Source organism: Mytilus galloprovincialis, chromosome 14 (assembly GCF_965363235.1).
Source record: "Mytilus galloprovincialis chromosome 14, xbMytGall1.hap1.1, whole genome shotgun sequence".
Taxonomy (NCBI): Eukaryota; Metazoa; Mollusca; class Bivalvia; order Mytilida; family Mytilidae; genus Mytilus; species Mytilus galloprovincialis.
In genome coordinates, this window is record NC_134851.1 from 27,369,441 (window position 1) to 27,397,305 (window position 27,865).

The 27,865-nt window shown below is 32.5% G+C and overlaps 2 long non-coding RNA genes across 3 annotated transcripts; one reads left to right on the forward strand and one right to left on the reverse strand.

Annotated features, from left to right (window-relative positions):
• Positions 1–525: 525 nt before the first annotated feature.
• On the reverse strand, positions 526–4,453 carry LOC143059742 (uncharacterized). The gene is made up of 3 exons (XR_012973588.1): positions 3,612–4,453; positions 1,841–1,909; positions 526–1,095 (listed from the first exon to the last, which is right to left on the reverse strand). It is a non-coding gene; the product is annotated as an uncharacterized LOC143059742 (long non-coding RNA).
• Positions 4,454–4,949: 496 nt separating this feature from the next.
• On the forward strand, positions 4,950–27,784 carry LOC143058320 (uncharacterized). Of its 2 annotated transcripts, none has more exons than XR_012973002.1 (4): positions 4,950–5,077; positions 10,624–10,749; positions 11,766–11,843; positions 27,377–27,784. It is a non-coding gene; the product is annotated as an uncharacterized LOC143058320 (long non-coding RNA). The 2 variants fall into 2 exon arrangements; XR_012973003.1 differs by having other exon boundaries at positions 4,950–5,147; positions 27,377–27,759.
• The last annotated feature ends 81 nt before the right edge of the window (positions 27,785–27,865 follow it).

Below are 27,865 nucleotides of genomic sequence, written 5' to 3' on the forward strand. Positions count from 1 at the left end.
AACTGACCAAGAAAGCAAAATCTCAACCCTCATCCAGTCTAAGACAAGCCTTAAAGGAGAAATCTTTAAACTGTTGACACTGTGAAATTTAGTTTTGTTCTGTTCATACATGAAATATAATTATTTAAATTGTTTCCACATGATCTTGATGTAACTGTTGTATGAACATGAATATTTAAAAAAAGTGAAATGTGTAAATGTCTTTTTATGTATTGTCTTTCATAACACTGCTTTACAACTACTACTGTCACTCTAAAATATTTCACTTGACCTTTAAAAATATGTTATACATGCATTAAAGGAGATGTGAGGTCTAAACATGTCAATATTAAAGACAGCAACCCAACAACCAAAGTAACTGAAAGAAAATTTAGCTGCAATCCAACTACAAAACTTATCTCATACGGCCTACATTAAACAGGAACAATATAAGGTCTTCAACAAATGAGACAAAATGAATTTATTTGTATCCACGACAACCATACCATCAATATTCTGTCAATATAAGATAATAAATAAGAACAATTGTGGTACTTGAACCTAGCACATGGCTCAATATCTTTAATTATTTTTACATAGGGGGTAATGGTAACGTTTTTTCCTGTAGCTCAGTCCATATCGTAAACTTGGATATGTATGATAGCTCGTTTCGAAGCTGTGACATTTTCACATATGTGGTTAAATTTTCGGGGTTAGAAGTGAGATTACTTTTTCCGTCAATTAGCAAACCCCGAACAACCTTTTGTTATGCGACTCCTTGTGGTAAAATATCCCCTTTATAACTCAATAAGTTCTTTGAAAATTTAATACTTTGAACACATTCAATAGCTCCATAGTTTTTACACATTTATTCTATGTTCCTCTACTTTCCTAATCACCACAAATAATTAAGTTCAGTCATTTGTTAAAAATAGAAACATGTTCAATATCACTACACAGAGATTTTTTCTTTACACATGACTTTTGAGTTCCTCATTTCGAGGCGCATTAGGTATGTTGTCCCATATTGCAATCCATAGTTCTGATTTTTCCAAATATTTTTATGTGATCTTCTGGTATGACATTCTGATTAAATCTGTGTATTTTTGTCCATTTCTGAAGAAAAAAATAAAGTTGTTTCAGCACTATAAGGCAATGACACTTTTATCGCTATATTTATTTATTTTGAATACAAAGTGTATGCATAATTAATTTCTTCCAGTATACCTTCACTAGTCAAAAGAAGGACAAAACATCTGAATGTAACCTTAAATTACAACACACAGACCCTGTTAAAGCATTCAATAAAATTTTCTGGTGCCTAAAAGTGCATTTTGACAGAGAAAAAACACCAAAATACTTAATTATTCTAGCCAGTGGACACCTTGTATTTTATACTGTAGAAACCACTATAAACTACTGTAAAAGTCATTTGAATCATATAATTAGAGTGCAATGAAGTGCAAATTTTCAAAACTTGTTCTTTCACATAATTCTATTTGAGAAAAAATGTTTTTTACATGTATTTCAGTGAAAATCTTTTATCAGTGAGATATCGGCATGAGGATTAAAGGAAACATTGTGGCATCACACGTAATATGGCGTCATTAACTAACGACACATCAAAATAATGCTAATTATAGTTTGCAGTGTTACATGAAGAACAGTTGCCGCAAGGTTTAACTTGAAATATGGAGTCCAAAAGATCAGTAACCAAGCATTTTCATTTAATGCCAAGACCATAGGAACAGTTTTCATATCAGTATATTTTTAACATACCGACTGTAATTTGATTTGCATAAATACCATGAATACCATAAATAAACAATTTAGAGCTTGCCAAATAAAACAAAATGCTCACCAGTTATTCAGGACTTTTTAAAACCTCTAGTTTGCCATCTCAGGTTAAAAAGTAATGATATGTCTGGAACTGAAAAAAGACAAAAAAATTACTCAGGCTGTGTTATTATTTGGTTAAGATACATACGTACATTTTTGTATTATTGAGAGAGCAAAAATCAAATTCTTGAAAGTTTTATCGCAAAGAAAGAAAAACGCTTCTCCCTTGTGGCTTATCAACCTTCATTTAAATCTTTTATATTAGCAGCAACGAGTGCTAGCTAACTAGCTTAATAGTTGAAAAGGTGCAGCAATATTGTTTTCAAAAGTTTTGTTGATCCTCCCCCTTTTTCACTGAGAAAAGACAATATCTTGTGATTTGCTAGTGTGCATTACAAATAATAATTCATGATTTCCTTAATACATGTACATGTTTGACTGTTTATTAACTGCATTTGAAATCTACTGACCATGGGTCAAATTATTGGATAAAAGCACGCGTGTAAACATTTTGAATAGTGAGCCCTGATATTATTTTTTTGTACAAGTTATATATTTTCACAGAAATCACACCATATGCAATCTTTTCAACAGTTGTACAGTAATCTTTTTATAAGAAAAATGACCATTACAGAAAGTTTGATATAATATATATATATTTACACATTTGGTTATCCCGAAGTAGTTTCTAAATTTATTCAGACAATTAAAGTTATAATTATAAACTTGTAAACAGATGGATCTATTTACATACATACATGCAAACTCTTAACATATATACAAAAACATGTACATACTGAACATGTAAATCAAAACATAACAATTGAACAGCAACTTGAGACAAACTTAAAATTTGCAGACTGTCCTTTCTGTTACATCAGCTTGTGATTTTGTATAGTTTTTCACCATAATGAATTTCAGACTTAACAAATGTTTGCCAGACTAACAAGCCATAAAAGCAGTTTTTCTATGTCTCTTAAATTCTTAATTTATTTGGCGCGTCCAAGGATTTGTATAGCGAGACAAATCCTTGGCTCGTTGGATTTTTTTAAGATGAATATTTTAGACTAGGTTTAAGTCGTAGCACTAGCTTGTACTGGTAGAAAATAGTAGATTGTGATGTTCGGATGATCGTGCATTTACCAATTATTCAATATAGGTATAGAGGCATTTTCCAATTATCAATGATTATTCAATGAACAGATGAAGGAATAAAGGGAGGTGTTCAAATGCCAGCTGCGCTTCAGCACAAACATGTGCACCTTTCATTTATCATTTCGACACTGGATTATACCTTGTTGTAGTCTCTTTCTGATTATATAATATATACATGTTCTTGAATAATTTTATTTCGAGTTAGAGCAAGGATTTGTATAAAATGTCATATAAAATGTAAATAACAACAGACAAAACATGAACAGGAGCCAGTGTTGGGTCCAGGGAGAGGGTTCCGGGGATTGGATTCCCCCATTTTTTGGGACGATCAATGCATTTGAATGGGGACATATAGTTGGAACCCCCCCCCCCTTTTCCCCCTTGTCCTGGGTTAGGAACCCCCTTTTTCAAATGGCTGGATTCGCCACTGGGAGCTGTCTCTGATTTCAGAGTTCTTTTACGGACATTCAATTTTCACCATAGTTATCGTAAACACAAAAAGTCACTTTAAAAGAGGCAATATGAAAAAGGGTAATTATATGACTGCTTACAAGTGCTTCTCTCCGACCTCTAGGGAACATGCATGTATGCACAATAGGCCATTTTAAAAGACAAAATTCTGTTGAGAAATACAATACCTTTGTTGTTAACATCCAATTAAACACAGAAGCAAGTATAGATGTAAACATTTCCATCACGTTTTCTCAGAAAATTCGAGATCAAGGAAGTTAATTTATGTTAATTTGATCCCGCCCATAATGACGACATTTGGATGCATCTGGTGACCGTAGTGGTATTTTAAAACGATGATAATAGCACACGTTATCAATTTACATGCCTTTTTTTTTTAAAGAACACCAAACAAACTATAATTAAATGAAATAATTACGTTTCATAGCTGAAATCGACTAAATGAAATACTTTATTGATTTTATCTAAGCCCATCCTACTTTGCACTGACGAGGAACCATTTTGGACAGGTGGGCCTGAAACATTCATCAAAATAGCAACAACCAAAGCACTTTTCACCATATCATTTGAACTGTTCACGTATCAAACACATTTATTTCATATTATTAAAGTTTTTTCACATAATTCCTCATTTTGAAGGAGGAGATTGAACTCAAAGATGGGGTTTGGACAGCCTTTTTGGGCGGGATTATGGCGATGACCAGGAGAGAATATGCATAGTCAATTTAGCTGTAAATAATGCGTATTGTAACGATGTTAATTGATTTCTTAATCTGAACTGACATAATATTCCATATAAAAGTATCATTATCATGCAAATATATATATTATACTTACAATAGGCTGACTTTAATCTTGATGCGACACGAATTTAACTGTTAATGGATGACATAAAACGACAAACGAGATGCATCACGGTTAATCTCGTCAAAATCTCGTATACGCAGCTTTTTATATACAGCCAATGCAAACTGCTCGCGAGATTCCAATCCTTCTCACTATACAAATCCTTGGTTTTCTATGTTGTGTCATGTATACTTTTGTTTGTCTGTTAGTATTTTTCATTTTTAGCCATGGCGTTGTCAGTTTGTTTTAGATTTATGAGTTTGACTGTCCCTTTGGTATCTTTCGTCCCTCTTCTATACGTCCTCAATCCTCAATCTTATGGCCTGTTGGCACGAATTGTCCCAATGTGCAGTTTTCCTCTCTGGTGCGTTTTCCTCGACGTATTTTCTCAAGTTCTCTGTGCTTTAAATTTGGTATGCGCTGGTTAAGATTGGGATTGAGGAACAGCAGTATTAAATCTGCCCGTTCTGTGCAACTAGAAAGTGATCCTGTATATATTAGTGGAGGATATCATTATTCAATATATAGTGTACATATTATATTCCTACATTCATGGTGGTGGGTTTTGTTCTACACGCCGTAACGGTGTGGTTGTCCTACAAAGGATGTGAAAATTTGGAAGAAGAAGAAGTTTACCTTATCTCCCTTTAGAACTATTTATAGATGGCGCTGTATACAACATGGATGCTGTAACATTATCAATTTATGTCTTATGTTTACATCTTCATGGCACACATTTAGTAAAGTTGTTTGATTGCCAGGGGGATGTTACATCACATTTCAAAAGGTTAGGACTGAAATGTGGACAGAGACGAGATTTTACAGCCGAAATTCTGTCGGAAGGCAATTTATAATGGGTACAACTTCAAGTCAAATCGGCACCTGGTCAAATCGGCACCTTGTTAAATCGGAACTAGTCAAATCAGCACCTATTTAAAGTCAATTCGGCATCCTATAATATTTGATAAAATAAATATAAATAATTCTAAAAATGTATAAATTCATGATCTACTATCATGACTATGGGGGTTGGATAACTAGTCCAAATAATTATGACGTCTGGCAAGGCTATTTTAATTTTTTTCTGGGACGCCTTCCTACGACGTCATAACGCCGAAGCCATTTTTTACATCTGGAGTTTGAGAGCAAATTTTGGGGGGAACTTTGACACCTAATTTTAGGATGTCGTCCCAGAAAAAAAATAAAATAGCCTTGCCAGACGTCATAATTATGTGGCCGTGGAGCCTTGTTTCAAAACGTAAATTGTGCAATGTCATGGGACTTTCGACCTGGTTAATTGAAAAATATAGTATTTACACTTAGGAAACGTTCCTTGAACTTTAAATATTGATGTTACCTTATAATTTTGTCATTAAGTAACTTTTAAATCCCAAACTGTTATATTTTCCTTGAATTTAGCCATGCTTTTATTTAGAGGAGTTCCGAATATTATTATTTCTCTATATTTTTCAATTGGGTGCGTTCGGAGATCTTTCTCTGTACGTTTTTCTAAATCGAGGCATAACAAGTTTTTAAAAGTAAATTTCATTGGTTTAACTTATGTGTTGATATTTCTTATTGGGTTTGTAAATTTAGATATAGTTTCTATAATTAGAACTTAACTAGTATATAAGGCCCACATATTCTTAATATCATTGCTTTTTTATGCAAGAGCCACTTGTCTGTAACAGACTCTTAAGGTAGGTGCCTATTAATTTAGGACTGTTTTCTACTAGCCAGCGTTAGTCTTCGACTATTAGCAACTTGGCTGATGCGTTGGTTACGACTTACAATGTTTGGCTTGTTGTATTACAAAACTTTGGCAAAACTTTAAAAACTGTTAAGCTTCCACGTCTGGTTTTTCCCTTCCCACATTTAATTAAGTAGTCCGTTTATTTTATAAAACAAGTTTAGATAAGAAGTGTTAAGTAAGTAGGAAATTAAGGTTTTTCAATATTATTTTAGAAAAGGGGAGATAACTTTGCCCAATTTTCACTATACTGTAATTTATAGAAGTGTTGATTTGATGTATATTTATATTAAATCCTGACATGTAGATTTGTAGTTATAACATCATTAAACTATGTGAACTTGATTGTCTTTATTTAAATAAGCTACCAAGAGGAGTCAAAGACTCAGGATCGAACTACAACAGAACCTAGAGCTTAGATATACCCTGTTTTAAAGGTTTAGTCATTAACATGACACCGTTCATATTATTTTGGTTGTTTTAGTCATTGTCAATAATTCTGGTTGTTCCTTTTTGGTTTTTGGTGGTTTGAATATTCCAATTTATCATTTAGGTTGATCTCATTGAACAATCATACCGTACTAAAACAAGACATCAACATTTACAAATAAATAATTCAGAAGTTACATGAAAAACAAGACAGGATAACTAGCTCCGGTTACAATTATTTGGACTAGATTTTAGCATGCATTAAAACGCATCAAGCAGCTAGAATGCAAAAGTTTATTATCTAAAGTTTTCCCAACATTCTATGACTGACGTTTTGATAATTTTTCTTTTCAGGTAATTAATAACATAGTTACTTCAAAAACTTCATAAGAAACAACGAAGCCCTGCAATAATTAATGAAAAAATATTAACTACTTCCTGTAGGTCGTGACGTTTTCGCCTGGTTTTTGCATGCTGGGATTTAAAATACAATCATTAAAAGTCTTGGCTTTTAATCATATTTTAACGTAATTGTAAGCTCACCAATGACTTATGCTTTATCTAATAACCATCTGATAATAAGAAGATAAAACACACACGTGCAATTGTACACATTAATGAGATAAATTTTCTATGTAAAACGTATATATTTGAATTATTTTTGTAGACAACACAAAAAGTTATAAATTTATTTTTAATTAATGCATTTTCGGACTAATTAAGTGAATAAATTAACGTACAATAATCTGTTAAGACAATATGTTGGTGTACTCTTATTGATTGACCTTTTACTACCTCTGCTATGACTGTGTGTGTATTCACGGTTCTGTGGCAATACTCGTAGATGGCTTGTTGAAAGGTAAATTGTTATTTGCACTTCAGTATTTAACCACGCCTCTAGGGCACACCTTGCCAGGTGTGACTGTCTTTTCGGATCAGTGGATTATAAAACAAGGGAGCATTTAATACACACATTTAAAGTACATACTCAAGTTGGTGACGAATAAAAATAGATCGCCGTGGAAACCTAATTCATGTGTCAGAATGAAATGATATACACCGCTTGTCCTTGATTTATGTCTCATAAAAAAGGGGAATTTAGAAATTAGAAATAGCTTAACCAAAGCATTTTGATTGTCTTAATTAGGCAAAAAAATGTACGAGTTAGACTTTTGAAAGCCATGTATTAATTAATATCTGAAACTATCTGAAGATAACTCTACCGAAGCGGAATATAATATGTACGAATACTTTTGTTTTCACATCTTTTCACATTTATGATTAATTATTGTTATCTATTGTTCATTTAATTACTTAATTAGTACCTATATGTCTACTGCTTGGCATTAAATCTCTGTGTGGAAGGAAGGGATTATTACATATAGATTATATTATTTGGATGAGGATTTGAGCTAGCCTATAAAAACACATTAATTAGTTAACATACATTCAAGACCAAAGGATATTAACTTTGATGATTCAATTAACTTTTACTTAAAAACAACAGACAACGAATTTAATGTCATCTTTCCCTATTTTTGAATGTAATTATAAGTCTGTTCAACTGGCAAGAATACCCCTAAAGCGGACAAGCAGTTTATTCTTTAAGTTGCTGTCATTGAATATCAAGAAAGAAAATAAATCCCGAAATTGATTTGAAACTGTACGTAATACTTAATAGTTTTCCTAGAAAATATTCACATCCCTTGGGGATTATCAGTGTACCTCCAGTTGCATATATATATTACATGAATGTCGGAACAATTGTGATGATGACGAATTTCTTCCTTTATTCGAGAACAATCTATTTGATATATAAATCTGTGATTTTACTATGTTCATAACTTTGATGAACCAAAGCAAGTTATATATCGACCTGTATTTAAATCAAATTGGTTCTCTTCTTCTTCTTCTTCTTTTGGTATACAAAAGTCTATCGAATTCGTTGATTACATACCGTTGGCATACGTTGACTAGTCTATTTACAAAACTTTTACCCAAATTTACACAAAATGTATGTTCCTTTCTTATGTTCAATGTATACATGTATATATTTTAAATTACGCTATAGTTCCGTAACTTTCTATCCAGGCGTATAAACGAATCGACAACAAGTGCGTACATTTTTTAAATCAATATCTGGTATGTTCCAATCTGTCCTTTACTATTGACAACGAGTATATATTACATTTTTCCAAATAAACCCTTGGAAAAAATATGTAAATAGATTTCTACTTTCTTCAAATCTTTGTGGTTTATAGACATATCATGATTTTTTTATCGGAGAAGATGACAAAATAGCGGAATGCAGACAATTGATACTCAAAATTTAAAATCAATGGTGATCTCTTATCTAGCGGAATAAAACTTTAATATCTATAAATTTGAGCATTTTTATACAGAATGGACATAATATCAATTTTTGATTTTTTTGCGAAGTTTCCCTTTAAACCAACAATCCTGCAAAATGTTCAACTGGTTAAAAAATGTATAAAAAATATCCATTACCTCTTATACATAATTAAAAATACACATTTAGTTTATATGAGAGAAAAAAATATTTACATCAACCCCCAAAAAATGTGAATAAAATTAAGTGAATATCTCTAGACAACCTCTTCCTTAATTAACTCTTCTTGCGTAAATACTGAAAAATTTCTGGACAACCCATTCCTTATTATACCCCCGCTTTAAAAAAGGGGGGGTATACTGTTTTACCTCTGTCTGTCCTTCCGTCAGTCCCATGAATATTTTCGTCGCATTTATTGAAATCTACGTTTTGTATTACGAAAATCTTAGATTGAAACCATTTTTCTCTTAAAAAAAGGTTTGTTGGTTTATTTTTACAACTTTCCAAAATATACTTTCTGTCTCTTCCGGTACTACTTTTCTATTGAGAGCGAACAATTTGATTTTGAGCTTAATACATTTTATGCTTCTTCATAAAGTGATCATAATTGGCTTTAGTTTACGTTTAATCCATTTAATCCATTAAAAGCGTCATTCATTCCCAATCTCTTGTTTATTGTTGGACTCATTTTTGTTAAAAAAAAATTTGGCTGCCATTGCACACTACGGTTCGGAACCGGACCAGATATGACAAAAATCCGCATTTTCACGATAGAGAACTACGCATAAAAAGACTATTTTTCTGAAAACTTTGTCAAAAATATATATATCATTTTGATGTAAAGATTAGAAACAACTGGAACTAAATCATTGGCCCAATTGGGTACCTTGAAACAATGAATTTCATAGACATGATGAAGAAAAAAGTTTTTAAATTGAGATTTTTTTGCTATTTATAACACTTTCTTTACTCTTTTGATATAAAAAAAAAAGGTTTCTTTTTTGTACTAGATATTTATATGTTTATCATTGTATATATATACAAGTTGCACTATGATAAATCATTCATTCATTTTACTTTCATCATGTTCATGACTTATAGTAACTGAAACCACATATATATATTTTTATTTGGCACAAGAGGCAAAAAATAATTCTGTAACTATAAATGAATAAATAAAACAAACTGAAGCAACTGTATTCATGGTATTAGTGATTAGTCTAATTGTATTCTCAGTAATGAATTGAACAATATAAACATATACATGTATAACATAAAGGAAATCAATGGAAATAGAGCATCGCTGAGACGCGACAAATGACACAGTTAATTTTTTTTTACGCCAAATGGGATGCTATCTTCTGGGGATAACACTGCACTTGTAAGAAAGGGACTTCAGGATCAGCCTTTCTGAGATCCATAAATAATTGTACTACAAATGTAGCTTTTTCTTCATAATATAATAGTGAAAAAAAAACTATTATTAATGTTGTTTTAATCATAAATATGAATCCAGCTGTTCACAATCTTTTTACCGATTTACTCCTATCACAATTTTATAGTATTGAACACAATCATGACAATATACATGTATACACATAGACATACATGTTCATGTATGTAGTATATATGCACATGGGTAAAACATTTTTTGATGAACTGAACATGATAGATATATTTTTTTTTAATTTCTACTTCAGGTGGAAAATATTAGCTGCAGTTTATCATTGTTTATTATGATTTTCAAATGTTTGCGTAACATGGACAGCTTATGACATATGATTTTTTTCTTCAATTTGCACAGGATTATGTATAGTCTGCTACAACATATACAAGAGATGCAGTCAAAAGAATGCTACATGTATGACTGAGGAAGAGAATTAACCAGCTCAGCTACATTGTACAAGTACCACCGGAGCCATTAATAGATGTATGTACATGTACAAACAAAACTTTTAAAAAAAATGTTCTTAGTTCATGTAGCTATAAACATGTACATGTAATGTATACTTTATACATGTACATGTAGTTCATTATGATTGTCTAGTCCAGTACATGTAAGTCATGAAAAAAATCTAATATATCAAAAATGTAAAGTTCTTACATTTTTATGGTCTACTACCTACGATAGTAGAGGGGCATAATGTTTTCTGGTCTGTGCGTCTGTCCTTCCGACCGTCCATCCTTCCGTCTGTCTGTCTGTTCGTTCAGGTTAAAGTTTTTGGTCAAGGTAGTTTTTGATGAAGTTGAAGTCCAATCAACTTCAAACTTAGTACACATGTTCCCTATGATATGATCTTTCTAATTTAATTGCCAAATTAGAGTTTTGACCCCAATTTCATGGTCTACTGAACATAGAAAATGATAATGCGAGTGGGACATCCGTGTACTATGGACACATTCTTGTTAATACTTTGCATGCTTTGATTAAATATTCATGTTTTAATTTGTCAATGATCTGGAAATGATCAAAAATTAAAAAAAAAAAGTAACCTTGATTGGCATAAATGAAAACTTGGCCGAAAAGGACTTAAAATGAAATTGAAAAAAAAATAATATGTAATGATCTGCCCGAAAAGCATGAAAAGGACTTCAAATGATTTTTAAATTTTTTTTTATGTAATGATCTGTAAATAGAACTGTGTTAACTCTAAAAGTAGGAGCTATATTGTGTCACTCCATTTGTCCTTGGCCAGTTGGTCCTAAAAAATTCAGTGACTCAATTTCAGTCACATGTTTCTCTGAAACTACTTCTTATACTGACTATTTTATGTATGAGCTTCACAGTGATAACTTGTAATATCTGAGCACTTTTCAGATCTATCAAACACCTACACAATGTACATGTACTGCCTGTAAGCAGAAAATTGGAACTACAAGGGGGATAATTGGTATTTGTAATATGACATTGCATGCCTTCTTGTTAAAATTTCATAATTTTTGCAGGAAAATCAATTTGATCCAGAGAGTCATTACAATACTAGGAAAAGAAAATATGTTTATGCATCTCAAACCAGTGATAAGGTAATTATGGACAATGATGGATAATAACTTCAACTGCTTTGTGAGCTCTTGTTGGATGAGTAGCAGCTGGCATTTTTACATCTGCTGTTCTTCAAATTACATCTTTCAATCTTCTCCTCTCAAACTGAATAGCCAATAAGAAGTACATATATATTGAAGTACAAGTAATTCATGATAAAAAAAATCTTTAAAACTTTATCCTCTGAATTTCTGAGCCAATCAGGACAACACTTGTGAAATGGTCCATAGATGATCCTCTTTGAAAACTAATGTACATGAGGTGACCATTTGGATTCCTGTAATGTATTTGAATTTTGAAAATTTGGCCTTACTTTTAAATTGGTCCACATTGAGCATGTTGAGGTCCAAAGGATCCCAAATTAATCTGTGTGATTACACCACAAACTAATTATTCTGGTACTACGATATGCTTATACTAACTGCATTAAGATTTTTTATTTTTGAACCAATTTAAATTAATCCATATTAAAGTCCAAAAAGTCCAATATTATAAAAAAAAGAAGATGTGGTATGATTGCCAATGAGACAACTCTCCACAAGCAATGACGACAAAGAAATTAATAATAATTGCCTTTAGATTAGTTCACATTTAGATCCAAAGGGTCCAAAATTAAACTTTGTTTGATTTTAATAAGAAGAAAAAATGAAATTTGTATCCATATTTTAGTGTTTGTGTCCAGTTTTCAAATTTTCTTAAATTTCAGAGACCAATTAAATTTCGTTCGATTTCAATAAAAATTAATCATATTGGCTATATTTAGATTTTGATTTTGAGCCTTTGTATCAAATTGGTCCAAATTTATGTTCAAATTAAGCTTTGTTTGATTTTATCAAAAATTTAATTCTTGGGGTTTCTGATATATGCTGAATCTAACCATGTGTATTTAGATTTAGAATATTGGGTAATACAGAAGGTAATGTAATGTCATACATGTCATATATTAAGTTCTTTGATCAAATTCTTTAAGTCAGGAACTTTTGATGTGTCAAATATTTAATCACGATCCAATTTTAATATAATTTTATATAATTTAAATTTTTATAAAATTATTGTTGATTAGAAATTTAGGATAGATACAGTAAGTCTCACAGCCATCCAATATCATGAATATGATGACAATTAGCATGTTCATGTAGCCTAAGATAATACCTTAATATTGGTTTATTTGAGAAATTTAAAACATAGAGTTTTATATACCTTCAATACTTGCAAACATCATGAACATTATAGGATTAAACACATTTTTCTAGAGGTTATTGCTGTAATGGCTGTGTAAACTGGGGCGATTAACTCACAAACTAAATATTCAGATTTGTATATATATGTCAAGTTTGTGAGCAGGGTTTCCCCTGGGTCAATCATTAATTTTGCCACCTCTTTCGCCAGAACAATATATTTTTCGCCACTTTATTATTTTATTCGCCAAGTATCATAAATATACTGTTTGTTTGAAATTTCCCTTCTTTCTATCTTCCCCCCCTCCCCCAACAAAAAGGAGTTTGCCCTATTGTTGTCTATGATTATTCTCAAACTCATCTTTTAGTTTACATTGTAAATTGTAATGAAGAAACACTAAACACTACTTTTTATACGATGGCAAAAATTGAAAATTTTTTGGTCGTTTATTGGTATCACGTTGGGGTCAGCGTCGTTGTCGTCGTCCGAATACTTTTGGTTTTCGCACTAAAACTTTAGTTTAAGTAAATAGAAATCTTTGAAATTCAAACACAAGGTTTATGACCATAAAAGGAAGGTGGGATTGATTTTGAAAGTTTTGGTCCCATCAGTTTAGGAATTAGGGGCCAAAAAGGGCCCAAATAAGCATTTTCTAGGTTTTCGCACTATAACTTTAGTTTAAGTGAATAGAAATCAATGATATTTTGACACAAAGTTTATGACCACAAAAGGAAGGTTGGGATTGATTTTGGGTGTTTTGGTTCCAATTGTAAGGAATTAGGGTAAAAAAAAGGGGCCCAAATAAGCATTATTCTTGGTTTTTGCACAATAACTTAAGTATAAGTAAATAGAAATCATTGAAATTTAAACACACGGTTTATCAACACAAAAGGAAGGTTGGGATTGATTTTGGGAGTTGAGATCCCAACAGTTTAGGAATTAGGGGCCAAAAAGGGGCCCAAATAAGCATTTTTCTTGGTTTTCGTACCATAACTTTAGTATAAGTTAATAGAAATTTAGGAAATTTAAACACAAGGTTTATGACCATGAAAGGAAGGTTGGGATTGAGTTTTGGTCCCAACAGTTCAGGAATAAGGGGTCCAAAGGGTCCAAAATTAAACTTTGTTTGATTTCATCAAAAATTGAATAATTGGGGTTCTTTGATATGCCGAATCTACAAAAAATGTTACTGTGTATGTAGATTCTTAATTTTTGGTCCCGTGTTCAAATTGGTCTACATTAAGGTCCAAAGGGTCAAAAATTAAACTTAGTTTGATTTTAACAAAAATTGAATCCTTGGGGTTCTAGGTGTAATACCACCAAATCATGGTACGTCACATCCGGTTGTATACGAAAGTAGGTCTAAAAAAATATTCCCTTGAATTTGACAGTTGTAGGTAATTAATCCTACATTTTATTACAGTAAAAACATTTCTGTGTCATAAACATATGTCTTGGGTATTTCAAAACACCATTATTTTTTATTTTGGATTTCTATAGAAAATTTTGTAATCTTGAGGTTACATGGTGACTAAACCTTGTACACAGATAAAATAAGGGGAGACATTTGATTGATTAACTTCCAATGATGGTTATTTTCTTATATGTAATTAAATGTTATGTGAATTTTTTTCTATAGTACTGGACAGGATAAAACTTTACTCATGCCAAGTATTTCTTTATTTGAAACAAAGATAAATTCTGCACATTTTTTTGAAAAGTGCAAATTTAACAAAGACTAATAGGGGAAAATCAATGGTGGTATTACACCTTGATATGCTGAATCTAAAAATGTACTTAGATTTTTTATTATTGGCCCTGTTTTCAAGTTGGTCCAAATCAGGGTCCAAAATTAAACTTTGTTTGATTTTAACAAAAATTGAATTCTTGGGCTTCTTTGATATGCTGAATCTAAACATGTACTTAGATTTTTAAGCAGTTAAGCTGCTTTATGCGAACACCCTAGATTTATGTTCTACCCAATAAATGCTGAAATATGTGCCACTTTTATTATCTGGCTGGCTATCATGTTATTTATAACTAATTGGACACTTTTGTCATACTTTTTATTCTGGAATATAAAAAATATTATCATAAAAACGTTAAATGGTCGTCGATTTTCCCAAAAGTTTTGAAGATGCACATAGGAAGTAGTGCTCGATAGAAATCCTTCTATAGTTTATTATCCCCTGTGCTGTTGGCTAAGATGCCAAAGAACAATTGTATGAAATATTTGGTCGCCGAAAATCTATAAAGATGAGTCGTTTACATTTCCCAAATGGCAAAAGTCGTAGGAATATTGTTTGTCATCGATACGTATTACATACGTCAGTACTGTAGTCTAGTAATAAGTTGGCGGCAATTTCAAATTACATAGAAGACGAAATTTACGTACCTTTTAAATTGAGAGGATTCTGATGATTAGGGCTTTCGGTGGCTTCAAGTGCCGGCTACTTCACTGACAAAAATATAATTCAAAAAGATAAAAAATATCTTTTTTCAAATGTTTACAGGCAGCCGAGAGACGTATTGTCGCAAAGTCGCGGTCACGATAAACAAGGGTGAAAAGTCAGTGTTTTCCGTGGGCTAAATATAGTTCACATGAATTCAGGTCACTGATTGGTTGTCTATTTAAAGTCAGAATGCATCGTTTCTTTTCAAAGATAACAAGAGAGAGGTTCCGGTAGTCATTAAACGATAACAATAGAGACGTTCCGATGGCCATTAACTCGTTGGCTTTTTTTTTGGCTTTTAAAACGTGAAGACAATCAGATAGGATGACAATCTTATGTTATGGAATAATATCAGTCAAATTAAAGAAAGTGTAGTAGATTGTTCAGAATCTGGAAAACAGTATCTTTTGAAGTTCATTTTTCAAAGTCCACGTGGTGTTCAGAGAATCAAGGTCAAAAACGAAAGTAGAATATTGTCGACTCGACCTCAAATAAATAACATTTCCAAATGATTTATGTATCAGACTTATTGAACAGTTTACAAAAAAAAATAAAAAATCAGAGGATATATCAATTTTCTGTCAATGCTTGAGAAATAATTGTATGATTTAAATACACGTAACAGTCTCTAGAGAGAAGAGGGGGGTCATTTGTTTACAAATTCATGTAGTTATGCAAAATAAATCGATCAAGATTTATAACAAACCGGATTATTATATAAATAAAACTCCTTTAAAAGTAAATGAATTTTAAGCATAAGGTAATAAAAATAAAAAACTATAACATAAAAAAAATGAAGTTTCTTTGAGATTTTTATTTCTTTCTTAAATTTCATACATAAAAAATGAAAGATGAAATTAGGTGCCAGGAGATTGCGAGAATGCAGGATTTCATGCTCTATTTATGCCAGAGCTTCTGGTGGCCTTGAGGGACCCCAGACCCCCTGCCGTAAGGCACCAAGCTTATAGCTTGATGGGCCGCGTCTGGCTTCGCTGAACGCATGTTACAGCCGCCTATAATTTTAATTGAGCCTTCTACTTCAATTTCATGGGAAAGCCCTGCATTAGTGGGTCCTCACTATGGACAGGTGCATACAGAATGTGGTGGCTTAAACATCTTAACTGGCACAAAACTCTCCCCTAACATAGGACAGCTGTATGTGTATAATCTCAAACATTGAATCTTTATAAATATAAATTGGAAATAACTTTTGAAAGTAGTACGATTGCATAACATAAACATTACTGTACAAGCATTATTTGATACTTTAGAAATAGCTGAGAACAATGCCTGAGATAAATAATTGACACTATTCATCTGACCTTTACCAAGTTTGCCTTTGGGTTTTTTGATTAACTGCCTATAGCACCCTTTGGTGCTTTGATTTATTATGGGCCCAGTTTTCTAGTTGGTCCAAATCAGGATCCAAAATTATTATATTAAGTATTGTGCAATAGCAAGAAATTTTCAATTGCACGTACAGTATTCAGCAATAGCAAGAAATCTTCAATTGCACAGTATTGTGCAATAGCAAGTATTTTCAATTGCACAGTATTGCGCAATAGCAAGAAATATCTAATTGCACAATATTGCGCAATAGCAAGAAATTTTCAATTGGAGTTATCTTTCTTTGTCCAGAATAGTAGTTGAATCAACTTAAATCATTGTTTTATACAATATACAATGTATATTCACTTTTACTACCAACTGATAAATTAAAACAATCTTTACCATTCAGTGATAACAAGCACTTTTTTTACATTTTAATATTTTATGATGTATTTAAATGAGTAGTTATTGTTGCAAACTCCATTAGAAATTTGGATTGAGATCAGTTTTGGAATAAGGGAAAGGGAGATGTGAAAAAAAAATTGGGGGGGAAGGGGGGGGGGTCAATTTTTCTCATTTCAGATTTCATGAATAAAAAGAAAATTTCTTCAAACATATTTTTGAGAGGATTTATATTCAACAGCATAGTGAATTGCTCAAAGGCAAAAAACAAATTTTAAGTTTATTAGACCACATTCATTCTGTGTCAGAAACCTATGCTGTGTCAACTATTTAATCACAATCCAAATTTAGAGCTGAATCCAGCTTGAATGTTGTGTCCATACTTGCCCCAACCGTTCAGGGTTCAACCTCTGCGGTCATATAAAGCTGCGCCATGCAGAGCATCTGGTTTAAAATAAGCTCTTTGCTTTTTTAGCTTATAGGGAAGGGGGGATCCATTATATTTGAAACAACTTACCTTAAAGAGGGGTCCACTTACTTTCACTTTTAAAGAAGAGATACAACTTCAGGAAGAAAATAAATTCCTGGACATGTCTGACCTTTTAATTGCAGATAGATGTAAAGCTCTTTAGGAAAGGTTTCTTATTTTTTTTAAAACAAAACAAATTTTGTATCACTTTAAATGGATCCCTCATTACATTTGTAGTAAAAAAAAAAAATACATTGAAGGTCTAACATGCATTTGAGTTGTTGATCTCAACCTGTTGAATATATTCCTTCATCCGGACAGTTTTCTATTCCAAACCAATGATATGAAAAAGTTGACGTAAAAATATGAAAAAGTTGAGACGTAAAAACTATCCTTGAAACACATGCATCGCCAAAACGACTTTAATGAAAAAAGACCATTTCAAATCAATTATCTATATCAGAGCCAAAAGTTGGCTTTAAACACATGCGATGCAAAGTGGTAAAATCCTTTATGTGACATGTGACATACATTGTATATGTCATTTAATCATATCATTTTGTCAAACAATACAATTAACACCTTCATCGATTAGTTCTTTGTTGCTTATAGCTATTTTAAAAAGTGGTACCCAACACTTTCACTAAAATTAATTTGGCTCGTTTAATTTTCATAAAATTTTGTCAAGTATGTACTTTGACCCTTTAACAAAAATATAAAAATTTCAAAAATTTTGAACCAACTGTTTTGTCAGAAGAATTACACTGGTTATATAGCAGTTTGACAAACACCAATTTTGATCATTGAGAAGCTAAATATTCCTTTTACAACACAACGTAATTAAAACATTTAGATGACTTTACAGAGTTATCTCCCTGTTGTGTTAGGTACCATCTTAAATGCAATCACCTGATTATTGATTTTTTGTCAAAATTTTAACAAGCTTAAGGTCAATTCAGAGTATTGTCTGATCAGGTAAAGTCTGAGAAACTCAAAACAAACCAAATAAACAAGATTAAATTCTTTTGCAAATGATGGAATTTATTCACCACAATTATTATTTTTTCAAAATACGAAAATGGCAACTGCCAGCGTAAACCCTGTTTGTGAGTAAGAGACCCAGTTTACACATCAATAACCTCTAGAAAAAATATGTTTAATCCTTATAATTCTTCAGGCAATCATAAGCGATTATTAATTAACATCATTTAATTGATGACTACTATATTTACCACCAAAAGCACAATGGAATATTGTAACTAAGGAGTATGCCACCATCTTTACTTTCTAAAAACCATAAATGTCCGATAAATGCAACAGGATTTAAAAAGAAATAGCACTTACCTCAAAAACTTCATTTTAACTAGATATAAACTGAATTTGAAGTGTACAAGTAACGAAATAATCTTCCCTTTGAAAGTTTTCTATCGTATGACATTGTGTTTTGCCTAAATTGCCATGACGTAAATTCACCAAATCATTCATGAAATTTCCCGGAATTGTGTATGAATCTTAATTTTATACAGTTATACATTTTTAAATAAAATTGAGAATGGAAATGGGATATGTGTCAAAGAGACCACAACAAGTAAAAACAACAGCAGAAGGTCACCAACAGGTCTTCAATGTAGCGAGAAATTCCCGCACCCGGAGGCGTCGTTCAGAGTGCCCCTAAACAAATATATACTAGTGCAGTGATAATGAACGCCATACTAATTTCCAAATTGTACACAAGAAACTAAAATTAAAATAATACAAGACTAACAAAGGCCAGAGGCTCCTGACTTGGGACAGGCGCAAAAATGCAGGCGTTTTTGCGCCTGTCCCAAGTCAGGAGCCTCTGGCTTTTGTTAGTCTTGTATTATTTTAATTTTCTCAACCCACCCCCTATACCTCTAGCCAATATAGAAAAGTAAACGCATAACAATACACACATTAAAATTCAGTTCAAGAGAAGTCTGAGTCTGATGTCAGAAGAAAAACCAAAGAAAATTAAAACAATTGAAAGTCTTTCCACAACAAAGAAATTTTGATAAGAAGATAGTTTCTTCATACTGATGCAATTAATAATGGTTTAATTATATTTTTGAGAGATATAAGGGAGATAATATGCTACTTCCGGTGAAATGAATGTCACTTCCGGTCTCATATGAGAGCTTTTTTCACACTGATTCCAAAAATATATAGTTTCTATATACTATTGTATGTAGAATGGGAGATAATTAGCCACTCCGGTTTGTTGGAAGTCATTTTTAGTCGTCAGTAATCAGTTTATGTATCTATATGACGAAATATATGGATTCTGAGTACTTTTATATGTAAAAATTGCAAAAAAAGCTACTTCCGGTTTTCCCAAGGTCACTTCCGGTAGTCATTTTTCAAGGTCATTTGTCATTTAACCTTTTGTACAAGGTCAAATGCCTTTATAATGAACTTAGTTGAAGTTATAATGAAATAACGTCATATCAAGACATTTCAGGGGCACCAACTCCTATAAGATGCCATTCAATTGTATAAGTCTAAATGTAGCATATCTTCATTACAATAAAGCAGACATTTTGCACTTGTTCTTTTATATGTACCTTTCAAAGTGACAGAGAAAATGCAAAAACAAGCAAAAGTCACAAATGAGAACTTGACCTTGACCTTTAACCTTGACCTCAATTTCTAAGTTAGTACCTAGGGGACTCATATATATAAAAACATTCCGTACGGTTAATGGTTTATAAGTTAAAAATACATTCCGACAAATTTATTTTGTAAAGGTAGATAACTCCTATAAAATTTCATCAAATTGCTTTGATCCAAATTAGCCAAATATTCCTAAGGATGTAACGAACAATTAAGAAAAAGAATTTTGTAGATATCTTTTTTTGTTACGAAGGAGATGCACACAAATGATAAACAGTGAATAGGGAGATAACTCTTACAAAGAAAATTGTTCGTCTTAGCAGGGTGAGATTTAAAGCCGTATAAACTATACGATACAATATACAAAATATCTAAGCGACATATTGTGAAACAAAAATTTTAGAATGTGGCGGAAAAAAAAAAAATAATAATAATCAGAACAAATACAATTAAAAACCAATTGTTCAGAGAACAATTGAAAGTCTTTCCACACCAAAGAAATTTTGATAAGAAGATAGTTTCTTCATACTGATGAGATAAATAATGGTTTAATTATGTTTTTGAGTGATAAAAGGGAGATAATATGCTACTTCCGGTGAAATAAATGTCACTTCCGGTCTCATATGATAGCTTATTTCACACTGATTCCAAAAATATATAGTTTTTATATACTATTGTATGTAGAAGGGGAAATAATTGGCCACTTCCGGTTTGTTGGAAGTCATGTTTAGTCTCCAGTAATCAGTTTATGTATCTATATGACAAAATATATTGATTCTGGGTACTTTGAGATGAAAAATTGCAAAAAAGGCTACTTCCGGTTTTCTCAAGGTCACTTCCGGTAGTCATTTTTCAAGGTCATTTGTCACCTAATCTTTTGTACAAGGTCAAATGCCTTTATAATGAACTTAGTTGAAGTCATAATCAAATAACCTCATATCAAGACATTTGAGGGGCAACAGCTCCTATAAGATGCCATTAAATTGTATAAGACTAAATGTAGCATATCTTCATCACAATAAAGCTTACATTTTGCACTTGTTCTTTAGTATGTATATTTCAAAGTGTCGGAGAAAATGCAAAAACAAGCAAAAGTCACAATTGAGAACTTGACCTTGACCTTTGACCTTGACCTCATTTTCTAAGTTAGGACCTAGGGGACTCAAATAAAAACATTCCAGGGTTATACGGTTAACTGTTTATGAATTAAATGAACATACCGACAAATTTATTTTGTTAAGGGAGATAACTCCATAAAAATTTCATCGAATCGCTCCGATCCAAATAAGCCAAAAATTACTGAGGATGTAACGAACTATTTGTAAAAAGAATTTTGTCGATATCTTTTTTTGTTACGAAGGAGATGCACACAGATGAAAAACAGTGAATAGGGAGATAACTTTTACAAAGAAAATGGTTCGGCTTAGCAGGGTGACAGTGTTCTCCCCAGGCCGTTTTAGTGTCGCGGTACCACGACGCTATATTTTTTCACCGTGATGCTATAATAATTCCCGCGACGCTATAATTATTTTGAAGATGCTATTTTACTTGTCCTCAATTTTGAACTTTCATCTATTATCGATTATAATCATAAAAATTAAATCACCTTTAATTGTAATCCCTTTAAGTCGGACACTAAAGGCAATTAAGAGATTGAATAGCCAGGTGTTAATTGCCCTCAGGGTGATAACTGTTTGGATGCGAATATCCCAAGCTGACACTTGCCACGTGTCTGCAATCACCAATTTCGACATGGAAAAATTCAATTACAAAAACAATTCGAAATCTATGTTTTGTATTATGAAATTTCAAAGATTAAAACGATTTTTTTATTTTTTAAAAGGTCGTTTATTTGTGCAACTCGAGTCTCCAAAAAATACTTTCTTTCTCTTCCGGTAATACGAGAGCGAGAATTTTGGTTTTGAGCTAAAATAAGTTTGATACTTCTTTAAAAAGTGATCCTAATTGGCTTAAGATTATGTTTAATTCATTTAATGCATTAAAAGCGTCTTATTCATTCACAATCTCTTGTCAAACAATGTTTATTCTCGGACTCATTTTCGTAAATTTTTCTACGGCCGCCATTGCACATTTTTGTGTAAACTACGGATCGGAACCGGACCAGATATGACAAAAATCCGCATTTTCACGATAATGACAACAGACGGACGGTAGACAGAAAAAATATACCTAGAGTAAACTACGCATTAATAGACTATTTGTTAGATAACTTTGTTAAAAATACGTATCATTTTGATGTAAAGATAAGAAATAACAGGGACTAATTCATTCAGTGCCATGAAACAAGTTTTTAAATTGATATTTTTTTTGCTACTTTTACTACTAGTACTTTATCTTTACTTAATATAATATAAAAAAATAGTTAATTTTTTGTACTAGATATTTAGTTTTGTATATATACAGGTTGCACTTTAATGAACCATTCATTCATTTGACTTATTGTTGGGTAACTGAAAGCACATATCTATTTTTATTTGGCACACTAGGAAAAAAATTAATTCTGTAACTATAAATGAATAAAGAAAAGTTTTTGGTCAAGGTAGTTTTTGATGAAGTTGAAGTCCAATCAACTTGAAACTTAGTACACATATTAACTATGATATGATCTTTCCAATTTTAATGCCAAATTAAAGTATTGACCCCAATTTCACTGTCCAGTGAACATGTAAAATGATAGTGCGAGTGGGGCATCCGTGTACTATATATGGACACATTCTTGTTTTTTTTCTGTTATATGTGCATTAAATAGAAAAAAGTCTACTGTTATGTTTATTTGTTTTTCAATCTCAATTTGATGAAAATCCTGGGATCCTTTTATGCATGTGTATTGCGCATGAATAGATCACTGAAGTTTATGAAAGTGGTTTCAGAAACATGAAATCAGGAGCCTGTAATTCAGTGGTTTTACGTTTGTTTATGTGTTACATATTTGTTGTTCGTTCATTTTTAACCGGATTTTTGTGACAAAAATGTCGGTTATTGATTTGGGGATGTACAGCGGGCAACCGGTCGGGCGGGCGGCCGGGCAGCAACTAAATATTGTCCGTGCATTTACTCATGAACCGTTCAACCAAAGCTTTTCAAATTTTAATATGTTGTTACAGACAACAAAATGAAGGTCAAGTCCAATAATGATGATTTTGACTTTAACGTTCAGGAGTTATGGTTCTTGAAAGATTGAAAAATGGCTTTTCCAGTCGTGTCTGTGCATTTACGCATGAACTTATCAACCAAAGCTTCCCAAATTTTAATATGTTGTTACTGATGACAAAATGGAGGTCAAGTTTAATTATGACGATTTTGACTTTTACCGTTCAGGAGTTATGGTTCTTGAAAGATTGAAAAATGGCTTTTCCAGTCGTGTCCGTGCATTTACCCATGAACTGTTCAACCAAAGCTTTTCAAATTTTAATATGTTGTTACTGATGACAAAATGGAGGTCAAGTTCAATAATGACGATTTTGACTTTTGCCGTTCAGGAGTTATGGTTCTTGACAGACTGAAAAATGGCATTTCCAGTTGTGTCCGTGCATTTACACATGAACTGTTCAACCAAAGCTTCTCAAATTTTAATATGTTGTTACTGATGACAAAATGGAGGTCAAGTTCAATAATGACGATTTTGAATTTTACCGTTCAGGAGTTATGGTTCTTGAAAGATTGAAAAATGGCTTTTCCAGTTGTGTCCGTGCATTTACTCATGAACCATTCAACCTAAGCTTTTCAAATTTTAATATGTCGATACTGATGACAAAATGGAGGTCAAATTTGATATTGACAATTTTCATTTTGACCGTTCATCAGTTATGGTTCTTGTGATATTGGCAGGATACAAATAAATGTTAATAAATTTGGTTTGCTGTTGTTATGACAGCCTCTTGTTTTACATAAATAGACCGTTAGTTTTCTCGTTTGAATTGTTTTACATTGTCTTATCAGGGCCTATTATAGCTGACTATGGGGTATGGGCTTTGATCATTGTTGAAGGCCGTACAGTGACCTATAGTTGTTAATGTCTGTGTCATTTTGGTCTTTTGTGGATAGTTGTCTCATTGGCAATCATACCACATCTTCTTTTTTATTAACCGGATTTTTGTGACAAAAATGTCGGTTATTGATTTGGGGATGTACGGCGGGCGGGCGGGCGGTCGGTCGGTCGGGCGGGCGGGCGGGAATCAAATGTTGTCCGTGCATTAACTCATGAACCGTTCAACCAAAGCTTTTAAAATTTTAATATGTTGTTACTGACAACTAAATGAAGGTCAAGTTCAATAATGGCGATTTTGACTTTTACCGTTCAGGAGTTATGGTTCTTGAAAGATTGAAAAATGGAGTTTCCAGTCGTGTCCCTGCATTTACGCATGAACTGTTCTTCCTAAGCTTTCCAAATTTTAATATGTTGTTACTGATGACAAAATGGAGATCAAGTCCAATAATGGCGATTTTGACTTTTACCGTTCAGGAGTTATGGTTCTTGAAAGATTGAAAAATGGAGTTTCCAGTCGTGTCCGTGCATTTATGCATGAACTGTTCTACCTAAGCTTCCCAAATTTTAATATGTTGTTACTGATGACAAAATGGAGGTCAAGTTTAATAATGACGATTTTGACTTTTACCGTTCAGGAGTTATGGTTCTTGAAAGATTGAAAAATGGTGTTTCCAGTCGTGTTCGTGCATTTACGCATGAACTGTTTTACCAAAGCTTCCCAAATTTTAATATGTTGTTACTGATTACAAAATAGAGGTCAAGTTCAATAATGACGATTTTGACTTTTACCGTTCAGGAGTTATGGTTCTTGAAAGATTGAAAAATGGTGTTTCCAGTCGTGTCCGTGCATTTTCTCATGAACCATTCAACCAAAGCTTTTGAAATTTTTAACCGGATTTTTGTGACAAAAATGTCGGTTATTGATTTGGGGATGTACGGCGGGCGGCCGGGCGGCCGGGCGGTCGGGCGGTCGGGCGGTCGGGCGGGCGGGCGGGCGGGCGGCAATCAAATGTTGTCCGTGCATTAACTCATGAACCGTTCAACCAAAGCTTTTAAAATTTTAATATGTTATTACTGACAACTATACGAAGGTCAAGTTCAATAATGGCGATTTTTTCTTTTACCGTTCAGGAGTTATGGTTCTTGAAAGGCGGCAATCAAATGTTGTCCGTGCATTAACTCATGAACCGTTCAACCAAAGCTTTTAAAATTTTAATATGTTATTACTGACAACTATATGGAGGTCAAGTTAAATAATGGCGATTTTGTCTTTTACCGTTCAGGAGTTATGGTTCTTGAAAGATTGAAAAATGGAGTTTCCAGTCGTGTCCGTGCATTTATGCATGAACTGTTCTACCAAAGCTTCTGAAATCTTAATATGCTGTTACTGATGACAAAATGGAGTTCAAGTTCAATAATGACGATTTTGACTTTTACCGTTCAGGAGTTATGGTTCTTGAAAGATTGAAAAATGGAGTTTCCAGTCGTGTCCGTGCATTTATGCATGAACTGTTCTACCAAAGCTTCTGAAATCTTAATATGCTGTTACTGATGACAAAATGGGGTTCAAGTTCAATAATGACGATTTTGACTTTTACCGTTCAGGAGTTATGGTTCTTGAAAGATTGAAAAATGGTGTTTCCCGTCGTGTCCGTGCATTTTCTCATGAACCATTCAACCAAAGCTTTTGAAATTTGAATATGTTGTTACTGATGACAAAATAGAGGTCAAGTTCCATAATGACGATTTTGACTTTTACTGTTCAGGAGTTATGGTTCTTGAAAGATTGTAAAATGGCGTTTCCATTCACGTTGTTGCATTTACTCATGAACCATTCAATCTAAGCTTTTCAAATATTATTATTTCAAAATGTTGATACTGATGACAAAATGGAGGTCAAATTTGATATTGATGATTTTCACTTTCACCATTCATCAGTAATGGTTCTTGTGATATTGCCAGGACACAAATAAATGTAAATAAATCCGGTTTGCTGTCGTTGTGACAGCCTCTTGTTATATGTTGTTACTGATGGCAAATTAGAGGTCAAGTTTAATAATGACGATTTTGACTTTTACCGTTCAGGAGTTATGGTTCTTGAAAGATTGTGAAATGGCGTTTCCATTCACGTTGTTGCATTTACTCATGAACCATTCAATCTAAGCTTTTCAAATTTTAAGATGTTGATACTGATGACAAAACGGAGGTCAAATTTGATATTGACGATTTTCACTTTCACCATTCATCAGTAATGGTTCTTGTGATATTGCCAGGACACAAATAAATATTAATAAATCCGGTTTGCTGTCATTGTGACAGCCTCTTGTATTTATTGGAGTGTAAACCAAGGGGGAATAATGAAATTGACCAATCCTGTTCAAGTATTTATTGATATATGCAAATCATATTATTATAAGAATTATTAATGTATCATTTTCTCGTTTGAATTGTTTTACATTGTCTTATCAGGGCCTATTATAGCTGACTATGGGGTATGGGCTTTGATTATTGTTGAAGGCTGTACAGTGACCTATAGTTGTTAATGTCTGTGTCATTTTGGTCTTTTGTGGATAGTTGTCTCATTGGCATTCATACCACATCTTCTTTTTTATATTTATTGGAGTGTAAACCAAGGGGGAATAATGAAATTGACCAATCCTGTTCAAGTATTTATTGATATATGCAAATCATATTATTATAAGAATTATTAATGTATCATTTTCTCGTTTGAATTGTTTTACATTGTCTTATCGGGGCCTATTATAGCTGACTATGCAGTATAGGCTTTGATCATTGTTGAAGGCCGTACAGTGACCTATAGTTGTTAATGTCTGTATCATTTTGGTCTTTTGTGGATAGTTGTCTCATTGGCATTCATACCACATCTTCTTTTTTATATTTATTGAAGTGTAAACCAAGGGGGAATAATGAAATTGACCAATCCCGTTCAAGTATTTATTGATATATGCAAATCATATTATTATAAGAATTATTAATGTATCATGTTCATAGATATCTGTTAATTGTATTCTTTTATTTCAGGGATCTATTACAGATTCACAGATATCAAATTGGAGTCAGACGTCAGAATTTTTGTGGCACAGGGAAGTACATGTACTGATCATCAACTTGGTAATGTTAATAACTGTTTGACACTGATCTCAAATAATACTGTGAGTTCCTTAAAATTGCAACTAAAACAACTTGGAATAGTACATCAGACTGCACCAAAAGATACTATACACGAAAAAAACTGAGGAAGTTGTATCACACATATTTGAATTGCACCTGGCCAGTCTGATGAATTTAAAAGAAAGCAAAACTATCTTCTGGAATTACAACTTCATTACCTGAAGGATTTATATTAACATTATTTAAGATGAACATACAGACTGAAAACAATGTATTAAAGTAGCAACTGCTGGCTGTTCTGTCCAAAAAATACACAAAGTCAGATATAAACAGATACATACCTAACATTTCAAGCTACATGTATTATCAGTCTAAATATTAGATATTGAAACCACAGGA